At 33.3% G+C, this 16,281-nt stretch overlaps 1 protein-coding gene and 1 long non-coding RNA gene across 2 annotated transcripts in view; both read right to left on the bottom strand.

Annotated features, from left to right (window-relative positions):
• LOC126742833 (uncharacterized) overlaps positions 1-16,281 on the bottom strand; it is an 88,020-nt gene that overhangs the window by 30,920 nt on the left and 40,819 nt on the right. The gene's annotated exons all lie outside the window — the stretch shown is intronic.
• Positions 9,238-10,478, bottom strand: LOC126743076 (uncharacterized). Its single transcript, XR_007662775.1, has 2 exons — positions 10,430-10,478; positions 9,238-9,487 (listed from the first exon to the last, which is right to left on the bottom strand). It is a non-coding gene; the product is annotated as an uncharacterized LOC126743076 (long non-coding RNA).

The following is a 16,281-nucleotide window of genomic DNA, read 5'->3' as shown; positions in this document are numbered from 1 at the left end:
GAATGTTAGAGCGAAATATGTATCCAGGGTGCCTCCGATTAAGTTGGTACTATTGGTGTCTTAATGTTTACGTTATTAATATGTAACATGGTCGGTTAAATGAGCAAACTAGTAGGATTTTTAATATGTATTAAACTGGTGAGGCCTGTGCAAACCCTTTTTACTGGTACACATATTCGGCGATGTAACTGCTTCAATATATGTATACGTTTCAGCATTTTGCTGCCTTAAAATATAAAATAGAAAACTAAAAAAGATTTCAGTGTGCTTTTTGCGGACTTTTAGAATGCACTGACGAACAACGCGGCTTACGCGCCCAAAGTCAATGTCACATCAATCACTTGTCACTAAAATCAAATCACTGGCGTAGCGTCGCGTCATAGGCATGCACGTTACTTAATTACTAACACAGTTCAAAAATACATACAAATAAAAGGTTGTTGAATTTGTTTCCAACACCACAAGGCCAGAGAAAAAATTGTACATCGCGTTTTCTAAAATATAAAAAATGTATTTTTGTTAAATGGAACTCCCTGTATATTTTTACATAAGATCAAAAGACAATAATTTTCTTAATAAAAAAGTTTATTAACACTAATCGCCTAAACGTAACAATAACAAAGTTATAGGTATATTAATAATTTTACTAAGTGATTCATTTACGCAAGTTTGCTTTGAATAATAAGAATAGCATCAAACCTACTTAATTTACAATAAATGAACAAAAACATTGCCATCTTGTTTAATACATTTTTGAGGACGCTTAAAGACGCATCATGTAGCCAAGAAGGTCAACTAAGTCTAGTGACCTAGGTGACTAACGAATCGAGCCACATGTCGCAATGCATTTATTTTTAAGCAGTCTGAATTGATATTCTTACATCATTTAGTTGATGGGAACGTATTTTCCAGCGCTCCATATATTATGAGGTAATATGATAGCATATCTCCTTCCTGTTAAAGTGCTATCATAAAACACAGGTTGGTTTGCTCCCATACATCTTTTTATTTTATTTTTTTTTTTAATATTTTTTGGATAGCTGGATAAGGTCTATACTTTCTGGTATCTGCAGTGGGTAATTTGCAATTGAATCGGAATATTTTATTTTGTTTTATATACTGTTTATTCACATACTTAATATTTTTTTGGTAATACTTTTATGCTCGACAAACTTTATTTGTCCATTTTTTTTCCCGATATTTCCTTTCTGCTTCCTTGTATTTTCCTCATTCTTATCCAATTGCCCTGGTACCTACGCTAAAGTGAGAAGAATGTTGAATGTTGAATGTGAAAAGTACCTAGGAGAAAAAGGGAAACGAGCAGTAGCAAGAATTAACGCGCACGCGACACTTGAGATACGGCTTTACGGCTTCTAATTTACGGTGCCAAGGGTTAGTGTTGGGAGAAACCTGCTATTTTCGTATAGCAAATGCTTTTGCTAATGCGAATCAAAAATAGCAGTCGAAAATAGCTGCTATTTAATAGCAGGTGCTATTTGAGTTTTATTCGATACGTACATGTCGTACATAGCTAGTCCTAGCTGTAAACTGTGTAAACTTTAAACTGTTAAATTTTAAACTGTAAAAAGCCATGAGCGAATTTGCAAAAGGAACAATTATTATAAACTATAAACAGACCGAGTGGACAAAGAAACATCGCTAAAAGCTTTTATTTTTATTCCTTAATTTTTAAAATATTAAAAGCCGACTTCTTTCCGATAACGCTATCGCCGACGCCGCACCATAAACGCCGCTGCAACCAACGAGACACCAGACAATCAGCTGCCGAGGTGCCTGCGTAAACAAATTCAGTTGCTATTTTAATAGCAGCGAATCTTAAACTCATAGCAGATAGCAGTTGCTACTAAACCAAATAGCAGTGAAAAAGTAGCAGACTGCTAAATAGCAACCCAACACTAGTTCGACCTATGTTACCCTTATTTGTGCTAAATTATGGGTAAGTCGAGCTTTGTTAATATCTAACTACTTCACATTTACCGCCCAATATAAATACTGAGGACTGAGTCAGGGTATAAAGAAAAATTGAACTAATAACTAGAATCAGCTTCCCTTATCAAATACAGTCCACTTAAAAACCATCTAATCAAGAATAGACCATTTTTGGCCTTCGAGCCCAGATTTTAGAAAATTTTGTCAGTTTTCTGCGTGCCTAACGAACAGCTCTCAGTATTTTTTTATTTCATTTGCAAAGTGCCCACGCCTTTACATACATATATCATTTTTATATACGTAAAAATGTTTAGTAAAATAATAGCCCTTTAGTATTAATACAGTGTTACAATTTATAAAAAACCAAAAATACGGTATACCGGAGATAAAGTTCAAGGTCAACGTGTTTTGCAGTACCTATTTTACAAATTTAGGCATATTTGGTATTTACCGGGGAAATCGATAAGTTGCTTCTATCTGCGATCGATTTTAATAAATTATTTACTTATAAAAAATTAATATACTTATGTTCCATACTATATGATTAATTTAAATTTAATATTTAGTAGAATTTAATCATTATTCAAGTTAATTCCATTTGTTCTTCGTCGGTGTTATTAGGGTGTTAATTTTTTTGTTTAAAATAATGCCTTCCGCGGAGGAAAAATTTTTGCGTTGTCAGGTGTTGCGGCAGACTGCAATTAACCAACTTAAACTTTTATTTGATACCTCTACTCGTGCTAAAACTAATGATAGTTGGCGTAATAAATTTAAAGTGACTTATAGAAATTTTTCAAAAATTTGTAAGAGGTTTGAAAAACAACATAATAATATTTTATCGTTAGTAGCTTCTGATAATGCTAAAATCGAAGAAGAAAATGCTATTTGGAAAGATTTTATTGATCTTTCCCAAGATATTGAAATTACATATTACGAAATGTTTGAGCAACCACTAGAAGAGTCTTCAGTAGAGCGTGGAGCTCCCCATAACAGCACCATATTTGGAAATAATGATCACATTAATATTTTACCTAAAATTCAACTAGTCACCTTTAAAGGTGACCTTAAACTTTTTACGACCTATCAACAAACCTTTAACTGCCTTATACATTCAAACAGGTCACTTAGTAACATAGAAAAATTTAATTATTTACTCTCTACTTTGCAAGGTCCTCCTTTAGAATTAATTGCAGATTTGCCCGTAACACATGAAAACTACCTAACAGCCTACAATACATTAATCGACAGATATAATAACATACGTTTAATGGCCACGTCTTATTGGAAAGAAATAGAAAATTGCTGTCCCTTGACATCTGAAAATCCAACCTCTTTACGAAATTTACTAGATACATTTAATAAAAATTTGTCAGCTTTAAAAAATCTGAAACTCGATACAGATAGTTGGGATTTTATTTTGTCTCATATGTTGCTGGAAAGAGTGGATTCGATTACGCGAAAGGCATTTGAACAGGCGCATGCGTCAAATAAAATTCCAACCTATGAAAGTGTTAAAACATTTGTTAGCAAACAGTGTTTAGCTTTGGAGTCAATTCCTCGAAAGGCTCGTCAAGAGTCGTCTAAAAATTACCCTGCTCATCATAGCCCTCGTAGTAATAATAATTTGAGTTCTGGTTTTAAAAGTCGATCTGCCCTATTGATTCATTCTGATTCCACTGATATTGCAGGTTTTTGTTTTCTTTGTAAAGAAAAACATATTATTTTTAAATGCCCTTTGTTTTTACAAAAAACACCCCATGAGCGTTATGACATTATTAAAAAGCAACGCGCTTGTATTAATTGTCTTGCAACTGCTCATACTTTTGCGCAATGCACTTCGCAAAAAAGATGTCGTATTTGTTCAAAGGAACATCATTCATTATTATGTTTTGCAAATAATAATAATCTTCAAAAATTACCTGAAATGCAAAATACACATTTTAGTGATGGCTTACCTGGCCCCTCTACTAGCACTCATTCTGGAAATATTGATTCAAATATTCAAAAGGTCTCAAAGGTCGGTATGCTATTAAATAATCATGAAATTTTATTGTCAACAGTTTTAGTAAAAGTTAAAGATATTTCAGGAGATTGGCAAATAGCTCGCGATATCCTCGATTCGGGTGCGCAAAGCTCTTTTATAACAAGATCGTTTGCCAATAAATTAGGACTCCGTAAATATCATACAAATATGAGCTTACATGGTTTTGATTCTATGAATGCCATTGCGCATTCGGGAATAAACTGTACGATTTCCTCACTTCATGATGTCGAATTTACTTTAGATACTACCTTCATTATTTTGGATAAAATTTGCGAAAATGTGCCAGCGGTTTCATACGATGAAAGCTGCTTTACTTTTATACCTAACTTATCCCTTGCAGATCCTCAATTTAATCAGTCTCACAAAGTTGATATGTTATTTGGGAATGATATATACCCTTATGTGATGAGAGAGGGTAGAATTTATTTCGGTCCTGAGCAGCCCGTGTGTCTTAACACATGTTTTGGTTGGACAATAATGGGCAGATTGGCTACGAAACCTCCGTATAATAAAATTGTCAATACTTTTTTACATTAACCGAGAGTAACCATCTGGATTCTATTTTACAAAAATTCTGGGAAATTGAGGAGATGCCTTCTTCAAACCACATTTCTCCTGAAGAAAAGTACTGTCGCGATCATTATGCTTCTACAGTATTCCGCGAAGAAAATGGCCGTTTTGTTGTCTCAATGCCGTTTAAAGTACTTGAACCTGATTTTGGTGATTCTCGTAGTTTGGCACTACGACGTTTTCTATAACTTGAAAGACGTTTGTTGCTAAATAAATCTAATTATTTAACATATTCTGAGGTTATGCAGGGTTACCTGGATCAAGGACACATGACTCAAGTTTCATTTCCCGGTGATCTTCACTATGATTATTTTTGCATTCCACATCATGCGATTTTCAAAAAGGATTCCAGTACTACACCTTTACGGGTAGTCTACGATGCAAGTAGTCATGCGGCTGGAAAACTATCACTTAATAATGCTGTTTTTACAGGTCCTAAGTTACAACAAGATTTGGGAGCCATACTTTTATCATTTCGCTTGCATAAGATTGTCTTTACCTGTGACATTAAACAAATGTATCGAATGATTAAAATACATTCCGATCAACGGCGCTATCAACGTATTTTATGGCGATTTTCTCCTTCAGATCCCATAAGGGAATATGAAATTAATGTTGTGCTTTTTGGAGTTGCTTGTTCTCCTTACTTGGCAATTCAAACTCTTCTACACTTGGCTGAGGAATATTCAGATCTTCCTCTTGCTTCTGAAGCAATTAGGAAGTCTACTTTTGTTGACGACGTCACCTCAGGTAGTATGGATCTAAAAGGGGCAATTTTATTAAGAAATCAATTAATCGAGTTATTGGCTAGGGGTGGTTTTGAGGTCCGAAAATGGACAAGCAATGAACCTAAATTACTTGCCAATTTGCCAGAAAGTCATATACAGACAAATGCCTTGTCTTTTGACCAAGAATCAGAAAATGTTCAAAAAATTCTAGGTCTAAAATGGAGCCCAGTAAAGGACTATTTCTTTTTTTCTTTTGATAATTCTAAAATGGATTGTTATACAAAAAGAACCATTCTCTCCGATCTTGCCAGAATGTTCGATCCTCTTGGGTTTTTAACCCCGATCACTTTTTTTGCTAAACTTATTATCCAACATCTTTGGTCACTAGGATTACAGTGGAATGAAGCTTTACCCCTGAATGTCTGGGATAAGTGGACAAAATTTAAAGACGAGTTGTCGTTACTCCAAGATTTTCATATGCCAAGAGAAATCGATATTTCTTCTGTACAAGCGGGGCAGCTTGTAGGATTCTGTGATGCAAGTTTGCGTGGAATGTGTTGTGTAGTATACTTACGTATAATTAACTCTTCTTCATTTGTCAATATTTACTTAGTTACTGCTAAATCTAAATTAGCACCTCTTAAAAGACAAAGTACTCCCCGTTTAGAATTGTGCGCGGCCGTTCTACTTTCTAAATTGTTGAAATTTGTTTACGATAATTTACAAGATAAGGTACAAATCAATAATATTTTTGCCTTTTCGGATAGTCAAGTGACATTGAGTTGGATAAAAGGCTCTTCACATCAGTGAAAAACATTTGTTGCGAATCGAGTCGCTTACATACAAGAAAAAATTAATCCTAAATTCTGGTTTTATGTGCCCTCTGGACAAAATCCTGCTGATTGTGGTTCAAGAGGTATGTATCCCTCGGAGTTTCTAGATTTTTCTCTCTGGCATCAAGGTCCTGACTTCTTATATCAACCAATAGAAAGTTGGAATTTTCTTACAACCGATTTACCCTTAAACCTGGAGAACATTGAAACAACAACAGAGAAACAAACTGTGACTTTGACAGTCTCTCCCTCAAAACATTTTGTTGAATATTTATTTGAGAAATACAGTTCTTTTTCTACTATAAAAAGAATTGTGGCATACTTTTTACGTGCTGGGCAATGAAAGGAATAAATAATTATAAACATAAATATTTAACAGACGTTGAGTTACACAATGCAGTTTTATTTATTGCTAAATATTTTCAATCAATATACTTTAAGAAGGAAATTAATTTGCTTCAAAGTAAATCTTGCTTACCAAAGCCTTTTCAAAGGTTAAATCCTTTTCTGGATGAATCAGGTATTCTACGAGTATGTGGACGTTTGACTCACTCAGATTTATGCTTTGACCAAAAATTTCCTGTACTTTTACCTGGTGATTGCAAATTAACGAATTTACTGGTAACCTACATTCATTGTTCATACTTACATTGTAGCATTCAAACAACAATGTTTTTACTTTTACAAAATTTTTGGGTTTTATCCGCTAAGCGCGTAGTCAAAAAAATTTTGTATCCATGTCAAGTTTGTTGGAAAACTAGACCAGTTTCTTTTCAACCCTTCATGGGAGATTTGCCCAAATTTCAAATTTCGCAGGCAAAACCCTTTTTACATACTGGCGTTGATTTTTGCGGACCTTTTACAATCACATTGGGAAAAATACGAGGCGCAAAAACTATAAAAGCCTATGTTTGCTTATTTATATGCTTCGCAACCAAAGCTCTCCATTTGGAGTTAGTGTCTGATATGAGTTCTGACTCATTTTTGGCAGCATTGCGGCGTTTTCTGGCTAGGCGAGGCCGCGTTACTTGCATTTACGCTGATTGTGGAACGAATTTTGTAGGTGCTAACAAGTATTTACGACAAATCTTTGCAGAATGCGTTGCTCAAGAGACTTTATCATTTCGTTTTAATCCACCTGCTAGTCCTCATATGGGAGGAATCTGGGAGTCAAACATTAAATGTGTAAAAACTCATCTTTTAAGGGTAGTAGGAATACAGATCCTTACCTACGAAGAACTGTCTACCGTCCTAACACAGGTCGAAGCTGTTCTTAACTCAAGGCCAATTAGTCCTATGAGTAGCGACCCTAGTGACCTTACCGCCCTTACTCCTGGACATTTTTTGTGCTTAGAGCCTTTGACTGCCCTCCCAGATCCCGATTTATCAAATATTAATATCAATCGACTAGATAGATGGCAACTATTGGTACGTTTACATAATGATTTTTGGAAACGTTGGAAATCGGAGTATCTCCATACTCTCCAACAACGAGCTAAATGGCATACGAAAACGGATTCTGTTAAAGAAGGTACCTTGGTGCTAATTAAGGAGGAAAATGCGTTACCACTTAATTGGCAGCTCGGTCGTATAATGGAACTTATTCCCGGGCCCGATAAAATTGTTAGAGTATTTTCCTCATTCTTATCCAATTGCCCTGGTACCTACGCTAAAGTGAGAAGAATGTTAAAAAAAAGTACCTAGGAGAAAAAGGTAAACGAGCAGTAGCAAGAATTAACGCGCACGCGACACTTGAGATACGCCTTTACGGCTTCTAATTTACAGTGCCAAGGGTTCGACCTATGTTACCCTTATTTGTGCTATTTTATGGGTAAGTCGAGCTTTGTTAATATCTAACTACTTCACATTTACCGCCCAATATAAATACTGAGGACTGAGTCAGGGTATAAAGAAAAATTGAACTAATAACTAGAATCAGCTTCCCTTATCAAATACAGTCCACTTAAAAACCATCTAATCAAGAATAAACCACAGGTCCTATTTATTATTTGGCTTCCTATTATGCCGAACCAAGCATTTACACTTTAAATTTTACTTTAAATTTAAATTTATTTTGCGGCTTTTTGGGATGAGTGAGGAAAATATTTTCTAGGGACCAATATTAGATATTTTTAGGGTTAAACATATCCTTGTTTGAAAAATTATGTTTGTCGCTTAATATTTTAATTCAATTTAGGCAACAAAATTTGTATTTACTTAAGACCTACCAAATTGCAAAGCAAAATAATAGGCGAAGGGTCCTGTTTACTTCACAATCTTTAATTCAAAAATCCCGACGCGTTTCGGTTGTTAAACCATTTTCAAGGGAAAACTATGTAAGTAAAATATAAAAGGGTGTTATTAAACTAATAAATTAATAAAAAACATAGTAAAACTTTCATGGTATTATAGAAACCCATTTTTAACACCAATTTTCGGTTAATGTTTGGGCAGGGGTCTATGCATGGGCCTATAAGGTAATTTAGTGATTACCTAATAGGCCCATTATTTCTAGCAGGGTGCCTTGATGATCGGTCATATTTACAGTTTCCCGAAAGAGAACTGCCTGGGCTTCTTAAATATGTGCAACTTTAAGAAATCGAATATGGTACATGCGCGATGGTGCCCCTGTTCATTTTAGTTTAATTATCCGAAACCATTTAAATACTCAGTATCGGAGGACCACAATGGCCAGCAAGATCCCCGATATCAATAGCTTAGATTTCTTTTTATGGGGGCACCTTAAAACTCTAGTTTATAAAACTCCCGTAAATACTCTAGAAGAGTTAAGAGACCGAATAGTTGCCTCATGTGAAACTATACGAAATACGCTCGGGGTATTTGAACGTGTGCGTAATTCCATGCGTAGACAAGCGGAAGCATGCTTACTTAGTGAAGGTGGCCATTTTCAACAATTTTTGTAATCAGTGTAATTAAGATAAAATACATTTAAGCCATTCATGTAAGCTTAGTTTCATAAAATTAAATAAAACTCGTTTTTTGCACTTAAAACCCTGTTATTTTTAAAGTAAAATTAGGTAGGTATTTCTGAACTAATGAGCTTGGAAACGATAATTCGATTATTTTTTAGTAAAAAAGAACAGGCTCCAACTTAAATTTAGCAATTTATTTCAGTTCTCTAGTATTTATAGTTACTTCACAATTAATTTTCAAAGTTCGAATAAATACGCCATGTTTAATTTTTTCCTTGTATCAGCGCGGCCGGGATGATACGTCACAGGCGCCCAAGTGGACGCGACGACCGATGCTAGCATGTCCACCTCGCACGCTGCTTTGTTAATATTATTATGCATGTTTTTGCTGTTGTTTGTGTTTTTCAAAATGTCTGCTCCACATACCTGCTATAAATATTTTATTGAATTTTAATAAGTTCATATGTAGGGTACATATGTTCTATGTCGAAAAACGCCTTAGACAAGGAAAATGGTTGGACCGGTATTAGCCTATATTTACAATGTTAACGAAGTGAGCCGAATTTTTCTCGCATTATGGTGACACGCTTACTTGTTTTTGAGTGTATTTTAAGAGATTCTTGGTTTTATTTAAGTAAAATTTTTGGTTAAATCTATACTTTTTGGATATTACATCAAAGTGGGATGTTCAGTGTTTTGATTTAAATTTCGTAGGAAAAATAATTGGCAGATGACATTTTTGCAGATTTGGTGGCAAGCAGCTTGTTTCAAGTGCGTGATTACAGGTCCACTCATTTTCCTTGTCTAAGAAAAATGCTTAGTTTTTGAAAAACAGGGTGTCAAAGTAAAAGTTTATTTTTAATTATTTTTGAATAGAATTTATAGTTTTAAAATATTTACGTTTATATAATGGGTAAGTTGTCTGACTGACCACGAACAAATCCCTGCTCCATTGTAATTAGTCAACAAGCAAAATACGTCAATAATAAAAGTTAAAAGTCAAAGTGTCAACAAACAAAACCACCCTGTCAAAATAACGCCTGGGCCCTAGGCTGTGGCTGGCTGGCTAGCGAGCGCTCTATAATACACCATCGCGCCGGCGTCTATGACGTAGCGCGTATTTGGGACGGGATCTCGGGAGGTATAAAAAACCCCAGACTAGCAGCCTTATAACTTTGCAAATACTTACCCTAACAACTTGAAATAAACGTCATTGTTCTTATAAATTTATGTTGTATTTATTTTTGGGAAAATATATATATATTTTTTTAAATTTTCCAAGCCCATTGCCAATTGAAAATTATCATACTCAATAGTTCAAAAACAAAAAAAAAAACATTTAATGGTATAATAATAACATGAACAACTTACTTTTTAAGACAACAGCTATTGCCATCATCGATGTTTTTGTATAAAAACGTCATTTATTCATGCATAACTAGATAAAGAAAAATTTACCATTTAAAATCACAGCTCGTTGCCCATAGCAACGAGCAATAAGCAACATGCATAGGCTACCTCGCGACTTTATTTGCGTTAAACAAAGACGCAATACAACCCTTTTTTACTATCGTTTACTTTTTAAACGCGTTAAAAACATGAGTATTTCTTAATTTATTTAAATTTTTTAACTTTTTATACTTCTTGTAATAAATCTGATCCCTTAATTTGCTTGCAATCGACAAACAAACATTTTCACACCGCATCACATTTTTAGGGAAGTAAAATTGTTGTTATTTTTTTAAGCGAAAACCATGCGTCGGACAAAAAAAAAACAAGAGATCAAATTTGCCAAAAAATTATTGAGGATTTTAAATATATATTTCATTTTAAGAATAAGCAGTGGCGTAGTATTTTTTTTAGTAAAAAATATTCAATAGAAGACCTGTAGGGACGCCACTGACCGAGAAAATATTTTTTTGCACATCAAAAAATGCGTCTTGATGCAAAGAATACATGTACAGTCAACAAAATTGAAAATGTCCCTCGCTCCGTGGCTCTTTACCCATTTACACGTAATTTAAGCACAATTTGGCTACACTGTATGAATGCAGAAAGTATAGTGGCATTTATCGAAAATAAGTAACGGGGGCTGATGCGGGGGCAGCTTATGCGATCGATCCCATTATAACATTGTGTATAAGGTACCATTGTAAATTTTAAGATCTATTTTTAAGGAGGGTTTGCCATATTAATTGGCGGCACGGGGATGCAGGTAACATGTATAAGGTGGTAATTATAAATAAATTTGATGGTAAGTAGAATTGTACTGTCTTTTGTGTTTATAAGGGCCTCGAGTCTATTTACGTGTTTAATTTTTTTTATTTTTTAAAGTGTTTTATGTAATATTTTTTCATAATGCCAAGATTGCCTGGACAGAGGGAGAGTATCATGAAAATTCGTACTAGAATTATTGTTATGCATGAGATGGGTGCCACCTTACGAGAAATAGCAATGGCTACGGATCTTTCAGTAAGTTTTTTTTGTATGCATTTCGTTTAAATTTTTTGTTAGGTAAAATCTATTTAAACTAAACTATGAAATTTGTCAAAAATCTTCAAAAATTCTCTTTAACTTTCATTAAAAAAAAGGTTTGTTTTTATATGGAACCAACTTTTTTTGATATCCCGAAATAAGCTAATAAATTTAATAGATCAAAAACGAAAATTATTATCTCATCGTCCTGGGAATCTATTCAAATAGGAGTGATTTCGAGGGTAATTTATAATTTTTTCATTAAACTTTTTATTTAGAAAAATAGCTGAAAATTACATATCTTAAGTTTAATTTATCGATAGATATGTAAAAAAGTTATAAAACTTACCTATATTTTTTAACAAAGAAAAATATACATGTTATTGGGTCTATCAAAATAAAAAATGTTTTTGTTTTATTTTTTAAAGTAAAATCATTTTAGATATGATTGATTGTTTTTTTCAGGTAGTATTCTTTAAATCCAAGCAACCCTTATACAGGGTGAGTTTTTTAAAGTGTTGCAACGCGATATCTTGAAAACATTCAAGTTTTTTCTAAATATTTAAAAAACGAAGGTATAGTTTTTTTTAGATAATAAATAAATTGAATGCAGTACCATACCCTAAAAAAAGTATTATTGGGTTTAAAGGTTTCTCAAAAACGGTAGTCGAATGTAGTATAGATTGGCGATATTTTGAATTCTAAATTTAATATCTGACTCACTACTGCACCAGTTGAGGGTTAAGGGGAGTGGCCGTATTAAAAAATGTTTATTAAAATAATATTTAGTCCAAAACGCACCGTGAGTCAATCCGCTACCTATTTACCGCATTATTTGTATCCATCTAGTATATTTTTATATCTGTATTATTATTGTATTTATTATTATACCTGTGAATGGGTTTTTTTATGCCAAATTTAAGCTTTACCTCGTTAATTATATTTATTCGATTTAGTAATATGATACATATGTATATGCATTTTACGATATTAGACTGAGCATTGACATAAGTGAGCTTTGACATAGGTAATTTACGAAAAAGAAGAGAAGAATTCTATCGCCTGCTTTTATTATAATTAAAAAAATTTTTGTCTCTTCGCGCCGGTTGTTATTTTTAAATATGAAGGTTTTATAAAAGTCATAGCAAACATTTTAATCTGAAATATTTTCACTTTAAAAACTTTGTCAATATTTTCGCTTTATTTGCTTTTCACCATATATTAAAAAAAGTTGTCATAGAAATATATTTTGACGTAACGCTCTGAATGTTTTAAAAAAACACCAATAAATAATATAAAATTATATTATTGTTAAGAGGCGCTGTTATTGCTTTTTTAGTACCTACTTTATTAACTTATTCTTAATAATAAAATATTTACTGCTATTTTTTATCTATACCTATACATATAGGCCACCCGTTTGCTAAACTGTTGTCACTAACCTAATAGTATAATAGATATCTATTTAATTAATTAATACTAATTACTGCATTTGCTTCATAAACAGGTCAAACAAGTTAGACGCTGGATCCAACGTCAAGAAGCAGAAGGGCATGTAGAAACCAGACAACATCCTGGAAGGAAACCTGTATTGACCGAAAATATGAGAGAAGCTATTGTTACCCAAGTAAGAAATAACCCTTTCACAAATAGCCGGGTGGTCAAAGAAACCGTGAACTTGGATGTTATATATGTTGGAATAAATTGTAGACGACCAGCCAAAAAGGCCAAATTAACCGTCGACAACGCAGGGCGAAGGCTTAGGTTTGCTCAAGAAAATATTGACCGAGACTGGTCAAATGTGGTATTTACCGAAAAAACGTTTTCATCGGACATAAGGTCCCATCAATTAGTGTGGAGACCTACAAGTACCAGATGTGATTCCCATTATGTCCAAGAAACTGAAAAAAGCGGGAGAATAACATTGTCATTATCGGGTTGGATGACCCAAAATGGACCCGGAATGCTGGTAACCCCCGCCACCTCAAATGAATTCCGCGGACTACGTGGACATTTTGGAAAATTCTTTTCTGCCTTCATACAGAATATTATATCCGGCTGGACCAATATCCTTTATGCACGATAATTGTCCAATTCATAGCTCCCGTATGGCGAAAACATGGTTTGAAGAACATCCGGAATTTAATTTAATTCCATGGCCATCCAGAAGCCCCGACTTAAACCCCATCGAAAATTTGTGGGCTGACATGGTGAATTCTTGGGATACTTTTAATCAAGGCCAAATTAGATCGAAGGAAACGTTACTAGCCCACGCTCAAAGAGTTTGGTAATCTTTTAGAGGGAGAGCCGATTTTAGTAATTATACGCGGGATTAATGCGGAAAAGGCTGCAACAATGCATTGACGCAAATGGTTTTTATACCAAATATTAATTAAGAAGCCATACCAATACCAAATGCATCCTGTGATATTAAATAATTATTATTTAAAAAAAAAAGGTATAAGTTTCGAAAAAAACACAATACGTAGACTATTTAAAAGTTTAAATACAAAAGTATTTTTATTGTAGATTTAAGTTGTAATTATACTTACTAAAGCTTGTTAGGAGTAGTGATGAATGTTATTAATTGTTATTAAGATGTTATACTTAAAGAACTGTAATTTGTCATTAAATAGGAAATAAAATTCTCGCTTTGAAACTGACCTTTGATCCATTACTTATACGTTTTATAAGGTTTAAAAAAAAAGTAAATAAAAAAAGATACGGGACTACTACAATTAAAGTTTAGTAATTAAAGTTAACTTCGCTTCAATAAAAAATATATAAAAAATAGTTTTTTATTCAAGAAGAAATCACGAGAGTGCCTTATTTACAAACGGAAATATTACTTTATTCATCACTTCAGTAAAAAAGTGTGCTTTACTCATGAGAACCACATAGATTTTTTTCTACCTCTTACCAAAATATAGACATAAACAATTTAAAATATGGATTTGCCGAACAACATTTTGGGTTAATCGAACAAGTTGGGACAATTTTGAATAGTTTTTGTAAAAACAATGTCCACTTAACTTGATAATGAGTAAAAAAATTTCAATAACGCAAACTAACTTTCTTAATATGCAACTTTTACTATACGAGTATAGGCAATTTTTGGTATATCAACCAACTTCTTTTGACGAGTTCTACACCCTGTATTTTTATATAGGTATACTTATAAATAAAATGTGAGGAAAAAGAAACAAAAATATTAATTTTTTTCCCATATTATGGTAGTACTTAGTACAAGTATTTAGTTTTACAGCGCTAGACAGGGTATTCCAAAATAAGTAGTTTTGGTAGTATCTCAGCTCGCATTACGTTATTAATGCTAGGAGGCGGTGCTAACCATAGCGCGCTATTTTTTATGAAACCTTTAATCGTTGATTGAAAAGCGAAAAGATGCGCAAATACTGTATAAAATTTCGTGACCGCAGCAGCCAGCCGTTCTTTGCTTTATCTAGCGATTTAGAAGCTAAAAGGTGGCGCCCCCATACGTAGGAATGATGAAACTCGCTTGGCAGCCTTGGTATTAAAAATTACGAGACATAATATCGCAGAGAAATGGGAGTTTTCGCATTGCGCTATTTCTGTTTCAGGACATATTCGCATATTCCATAGTATAAATTTGGGAGAAAATATTGAAAGGTTTAGTTTCATATTTTGTTTTTTTTTCTAATTTTTAAGTATAAAATCTAATAAGTAATATAAGTAATATAATTTTGCTTATTTTTAAAAGTACAGTATATTATAGAGTTTGCCTACATTTCGGCAGAACCAGAGGCTGTTATTTTTTATACAAGGTGCAAAAATATACATATGGTAAAGTGTTTTAAGCTTTTGGGTCTACGGCTTATAAATTAAAAAAAAAACCTTGAAAAAAAATTAACCTTAAAAACATATACAGGGTGTTCCGTTGATCATGTTACAAACTTCTATGGCAGATAGAAAACGTCAAAAGAAAAACAAAAGTTCATATAAACATGGGTCCGGAAAAGCTTCCTCAGGGAGCTAGAGCTCTTTGAAAATAACCTTTACAAACTAGTTTTTTTTTTAATAGCTCTGGAACTACTTTAGCTACCGCAACCAATTTTGGGAGGTAAATTATTGTTAGTACGTTTATTCTTTTGAGCCTACTAAATAAAAAAAATATTTACCAGGGGCTTCAGAATCAGGGGAGTATTTGGTAAATTTGGGCCCATTTCTTTAAGACTTTAATTTCTGCCCGTTTGGGTATTAGATTATGATGTTCCTATGCTTTTTACATAAAAAAGGTGCTCTTAGTAAAAGTCGGTAAATGGTAAATATCACCGTTTTTGTGAAAATTGACGAAAAGCAAGTTATGAGATACAAAAATGAATTATCTATTATTATTAATAAACAATAAAAAAAAAATCTGGCCTAAATATAAAATAAATGTTTAAAAAAAGTTAAGGTAGCCACTTTATTAAATTGGTACTTTACTTTAATTACCTTGAGGCATAAAATGTTTAAATGATTTTAAGTGTAATAAAAAACCAACAAATTAACAATTTTAGAAACGTAAACAAATTTTATTAAAAATTGGTATTACAAAAATAAACTTAAAATATTAATTGCTCAAAATGCCGGCCGCCACGATCGATACATTTATTGTATCTACGCACCATATTAAGGTTGACGTGGTTAAAAATATCAGGCGTGGTTTGGATTACTTCAGCAGCTGCGGAAATTCTGGCCACCAGGTCTTCTTCTGACTCGACTGGAGT

Source organism: Anthonomus grandis, chromosome 12, assembly GCF_022605725.1.
Source record: "Anthonomus grandis grandis chromosome 12, icAntGran1.3, whole genome shotgun sequence".
Taxonomy (NCBI): domain Eukaryota; kingdom Metazoa; phylum Arthropoda; class Insecta; order Coleoptera; family Curculionidae; genus Anthonomus; species Anthonomus grandis.
Note: the sequence above shows the minus strand (reverse complement) of the source record. Positions and strands in the feature narration are given on the sequence as shown.